This window comes from Diospyros lotus, chromosome 5, assembly GCF_014633365.1.
Source record: "Diospyros lotus cultivar Yz01 chromosome 5, ASM1463336v1, whole genome shotgun sequence".
Lineage (NCBI taxonomy): Eukaryota > Viridiplantae > Streptophyta > Magnoliopsida > Ericales > Ebenaceae > Diospyros > Diospyros lotus.
This window is the reverse complement of record NC_068342.1, coordinates 32,207,678-32,213,584: the sequence shown is the minus strand read 5'-3', so window position 1 is coordinate 32,213,584 and position 5,907 is coordinate 32,207,678.

The window sequence follows — 5,907 nt, the reverse complement described above, 5'->3', positions numbered from 1 at the left end:
ATATAAGCCTTTAAACTCTAGCATAGAGTCACGCCGTGAAGAACAAAGAAAACAAATTGAAGAAGCCTAGAGTTCATCCAAGTTCCATTCGTTGGTCTTCATCGGTTGATTGATCAAATCAAAAGGCAAGTTCTTCTCCTTGTAAATCATTCTTACGGGAGCATGTGTAGCAATCAAACTCAACTTTTGTAGAATCTATATTGAATTGCAGATCAGTTTTTACATACATATATATTAGCGTAACAGTGTGCATGATCAGATTATTCATTGGATCTTTATCTTTGATTCTTCAAGTTTTAATCCGTTGTTCATTCATATGATTGTTTCTTACCAATTGGGACTTGTTTTCTCAAGATTTCTTTCTGAATGGTGTTGTTATTTAGCTTTAAATTGAATCCATGGCGTCTCTGTCCGTGTCTCGTTTCTGGGTTTGGAAGATGAAGGTATCCGGATACAAGAATTCAGTATTCGGATACCCAGCATTCCAGAATGTTTTTGTTCTCTTACGGGCCAATTTTGACCTTGATGGAGCCCTAATCTCGGAAACTTCAAAACATAAAAGTTGTAGGTCTTCCTCTTTTATTTCCATATCAATTTGAATCAGCTCAATTGGAGTTCATAAGAGAGATTTTTGGCCAAAATACGAAAGGGTATCAATCTGTCCATCTAGGATTCCAGAAAGTTTTTGTTCTCTTACGGGCCAATTTTGACCTTGATGGAGCCCGAATCTCGGAAAATTAAAAACATAAAAGTTGTAGGTATTCCTATTTTATTTCCACATCAATTTGAATCAGTTAAATCGGAGTTGAGAAGAGAGAGTTATGTCAAAAATACGAAAGGGTATCAATTTGTTTCGAATTCCGTGTTTTCTTAAAGTTGTCTCTTTGAGTTTTGTTCTTTTGTGGGCCAATTTTGACCTTGATGGAGCCCAAATCTAGAAAAAAATCAAAACATGGAAGTTTTAGGTCTTCATCTCTTATTTCAATAGCAATTTGAATCAGATCAATCGGAGTTCAGAACAGAGAGTTATGGCAAAAATACAAAAGGGTATCAATCTGTCCACTCAGTATTCCAGAAAGCTTTTGTTCTCTTGCGGGCCAATTTTGACCTTTATGGAGCCTGAATCTCGCAAAATGAAAAACATGAAAGTTGTAGTTATTCCTCTTTTCTTTCTATATCAATTTGAATCAGCTCAATCGGAGTTTAGAGCAGAGAGTTATGGCTAAAATATGAAAGGATAACAATCTGTTCCGAATTCCGTGTTTTCTTAAAGTTGTCTCTTTTAGTATCCGAAAGCCTTTATCCCAGATTATCCAAATACCCTTCAGAGTATCCGTATGCCTTTTTCTAGTATCCGGATGGGTCTCCTCAGAATTTCAAGTAGGCTTCCAAAAAGTCCAATTCAAGTTTAACTTCAATAAAATAGTCAATACACCTATTGAATTTAAATGCCAGATTATATTAAGCTAATCATGCCCATGCCATAATACATAATTCATGGAATCTTTGTATTCTAATACATTGAAGATTAGATTACATGTTTAGTATATTGTTATGACATGGTTAGCATTATTTGTGAGATTATGTGCATACATTTTTTGTATGAACATTTGGCACGATTTTATATGGAGCACTACATATTGTGTGCCAGCATATATATGTGCACAGCATTGCATTAAGCGCGCCAGGTGACTTGTTCGCGGGGATCCCACCGGTTTAGTTTTCAGTTTTGTTTTGCTCGTCTGTTGTCGACCAGGGAGCCAGGGGCATATTGCCCACAGTATGTGCTTACAGTTTTTGTGTATGCAGGATTCAGATCAGCCAGGTATGTATTATAGTTATGTGGGCCTACGTTCCAAAGCTGCATACCTGCATTTAGTTTACAGTTTATGTGCATTACATCTTATAATGCCATCCAGTGATTATTATATCTCTCAGTACAAGTTCAGTAAGTTTTAATCAGTATCGATAATTCTCGATTTAGCTTCAGTTTTTCCTTTCCAGTTTATTACTTGCTGAGCTTTGTAGCTCACATTGTACTCTTCACCATTCCAGGTCCTAGTGGGGGAGTACCAGATGTGGGGCCTAGCAGCAGTGTCTAGTAGTGTGTGTACATGGAGCCACTTAAGACCAAAGATGTCTGGGAGTTGTCAGTTTATTAGTTAGCGTTTGATCAGTTTAGGTTTATTTTATATTCCAGTTTAGGGATTTCCCTTAGATGCAATTTATGATTTCAGTTTTTGTTGACTCAGAGTTTTATTACAATTAATTGACATATACAGTATTGGTATCAGAATTCAGTTTATCAGTCAGTTTATTTTCTTTTTCCCGTAGCACCTCTTCTCAGGCAGATCTAGGAAAGGGGGTGTTACATGAAAGATCCCCTGAACGGGGCAAAGGTTGTCCCTTGTAAAAGTGTTATCATTGCCATGCTAACTTGTACTTCATTAAGTTTGAGGATTGCATTTCTAAAGCTATTAATGTATTGCTTTAGTGTCTCATTCTGCTCTTGGCAAATGTTGAGCAAAAAAGTGAAATCTTTTTTCCTTGGGGCATCTACGGTAAAGGCCATTAGGAACTCTCACCGCAATTGATCATATGAAAAATAAACCCCTCAGGAAGTTCGTAGAACCAATCGTGAGCATGGTCTACTCGGGTCAAGGCGAATACACGACATATTGTGGCATCATCCCATCCATGGAAGAACGTGAAGGATTCAAATTGCTGCACATGTTGAGTGGAATTCCCCTTGCCAAATTAGACAGACAACTGTGGGAGATCAAATCTTTAAAGGAGTTGTTGCCTCAACAAATCATCTATGAAATACACACTTCTTTGATAGGCATTTTGTGAGAAGAAGCAAACTTCTCCCATTCGATAATTTCTTCGACGATCTTCTTTACTTGTGACCTCAATGGGCTTTGTGGTGTAGCCTTAATGGGTGCTTCGTCATGGGTTATACCCTTCTTAGTTTGCCTTCTCCTTTTGATGTATTCCTTTTCAAGGGCGGATGTGTGAAAGTATGGCTTTTGAGGAATTTGAGGCGGTATATCTAATTGTTTTGATAGAGAGTGAGGCTTGTCCTCTCTTGAAGCCAAACGCCTTACCGATAAGGGCAATTTGATAGTGGGGAGAATGTCTTATAGGAAACTTGAAAGATCTTTGAGTGCCTTAGAGTTTTCTTTGTGGCTTTTCTTGAGCTCATTATAACCTCTTTTGAGTTCTTAGTATTCCACAAGAGAGATAGTTTGTGGTAATGTTCCTCCCAAAGGTCTCGAGTGTAATACCCGGGAAATTATTAAGGGTATAAATAATATTTGATGAAGGGCATAAATGAAATTTACGAAAAAATGAGACTATATAGAGTACACTAACGCAATTTTGGACGATCGAATTAGTCAGATGGAGTACCCTGAACCCTAGATAGCCAAGGAAAATGGTATAGTATCGACAAGTAATACGAGTTATGATTTTAGGCATCAAAAGAAGTTAAATCGGGAACAGTTTCCAGTATAGCTATCAACCAGGCTGAGAAAATCGAATGCTCATAAGAGATGTAATACTCGAGGTTTTTAGATTCAAATACTTGAAGAAATATAATCTTTTAAGTGATTGTGGATGTTTGGAGACAAAAGTTCAATTTTTGAGCTAGGGGAAAAATCGTAATTTTTAAAGTTCGGGTAAAAGTGTAATTTACCTAAAAATTAGGGGTATTAGCGTAATTAGTCCATTTTTTAGGGACTAAAATGCAATTAAAAAGTAGTCTGGGGACCATGTTGAAAAGGGTCCAAGTGCAATTATTTAAAAGTTTGGGCCAAAGTGTAATTATTGAAACCTTTTTACTAGGGGCATTTTGGGAGATTCAGGAAAAGTCTCATAAATGACTTTAGAGATAAGGATGAAGGCTCATGATGACTTTAAGGATAAGATTTGATAAGATTTTGTTGGATATGATTTGAATAAGATTTGATTCGGATAATAATGATTATATAAAATCTTAGAAGATTTAGAATGATTGCAGAAGATCTTAAAAGATTTATAATGATTGTAGAAGATCTTAAAAGATTTTGGAATGATTGCAAAATATATTAGAAGATTTTGGAATGATTGCAAAAGATATTAGAAGATTTGGAATGATTATAGAAAATTTTAGAAGATTTACAATGATTGCAGAAAATCTTAGAAGATTTTGGAATGATTGCAAAATATATTAGAAGATTTTGGAATGATTGCAAAAGATATTAGAAGATTTGGAATGATTATAGAAAATCTTAGAAGATTTACAATGATTGTAGAAAATCTTAGAAGATTTGGAATGATTGAAAAAGATTTTGGAAGATTTGAAATGATTTCAGAATATATGTTTCTTGGTGGCTAAGTTTCCAAAACCTATAAATAGGGGTTCATAACCAAAGGTTTCTCATTTGAAATTGTGAGAAGTTCGTGCCAGATAAGAGAGCTTCAGGTTTAGTGGATAGAGGGCTTTTTAAGCATACACGAAGCATCACACGCACAGAGCACTTGGGCAGCGCGTAAGGGCGTGTAAGAAGGTGGTTTGATTAAAATACTTGAGGAGTTACACAAAAGTCGAGGTTGGGCACAAGATTCAAGGTGTTCAGAGTTTCGTTCAAGGTGAGTGTTCTATCGAAAAACTTGGTTTTAAGTTGTGAGTGTTCAACCCCAAAACTTGATTTATTGTGCTTGTTCTATCTGAACATGTGGTGATTTCATGCAAAATGGTTTTGTGCATTGAAAGGGTAATCAGTGACAGTTGGTTTTTATGAGGGAGGTTCATCCCTAAACGTTTTGAACTGGTGCATTGCATTTTATAAAATGTTGTTTATATGATGCATTGAATTGTGAAATGTGGCATTGTCTTGAATTTTGTGTGAACGTATGGAATGTCAGCCTAAGATATTGTCTGGATAGTGTAGCCAGAATTCTCCAAGGGCGTGACGGAATAATAGGGGTATCTGATGCTGGTGTGCATGTCAGGATAGCCGCCTTGGTTTTCGTGCCGGACCGTTTGGTTAGGGAAGTTGCACTAGGACTACTAGGGGGTCTATACTGTGTTGTTCATGTGGGATGTCAGCCTAGGATGTTGTCTGGATAGTGTAGCCATAATTCTCTAAAGGCATGACAGAATAATAGGGGTATCTGATGCTGGTGTGCATGTCAGGATAGCCGCCTTGGTTTCCTTGCCAGGCCGTTTGGTCAGGGAAATTGCACTAGGATGACTAGGTGGTTCATGTGAAATTTTGGAGTTGGGATTGCATGGTGGTTCCTGGATGCTTAAGGTGGGAACGTATTCTGGTGAGATGCGTTGGTAGCCTCATTTAAGCTAGAATCGCGTCGCGTCATCGTGTTGTCAAGTCGGTATGGTGGCATAGCTTTTAGAGAGATTGCTCTTTTCCCGTGGTAGGGTTAAGCGCTTGGGATTCTCTTGGGCTAGGGCTTACCGGGTGTATTGGTTTATTTCATCTCTTGCATTCATTCATGAAAAAATGTGATTTTAAACTCTCATTTAGATGATTCAGCATCTAATTTGGACTATGTCGCTGGAATATTCAAACGTTCCAGGTGAAGGCAGTAGTGCGAAGGGAAAAGGAATTGTCGAGGGAAAAGGAATTGCCGAGGGGTGACGGCGATTAGAAGATGTTTTATATTATGTCATTTCAGTTATGTTGTTTATTGTGATGACGTCATGTAAACGTTGGTTGACTTTATATTATAAATAAAGTGGGTTTTGATCTACCTTCCGCATTTGAGTTGATATACCTGTCTTAGTTTATTGGTAGTTCATAATTGATATACTGAGACGGTGTAACGGGATCTTCGGGGAATGGTGTTTGTGTTGGGTTTCTGTTGTTTGTTTGGAAAAAAAATTTATATCCCCGGAATCTTACG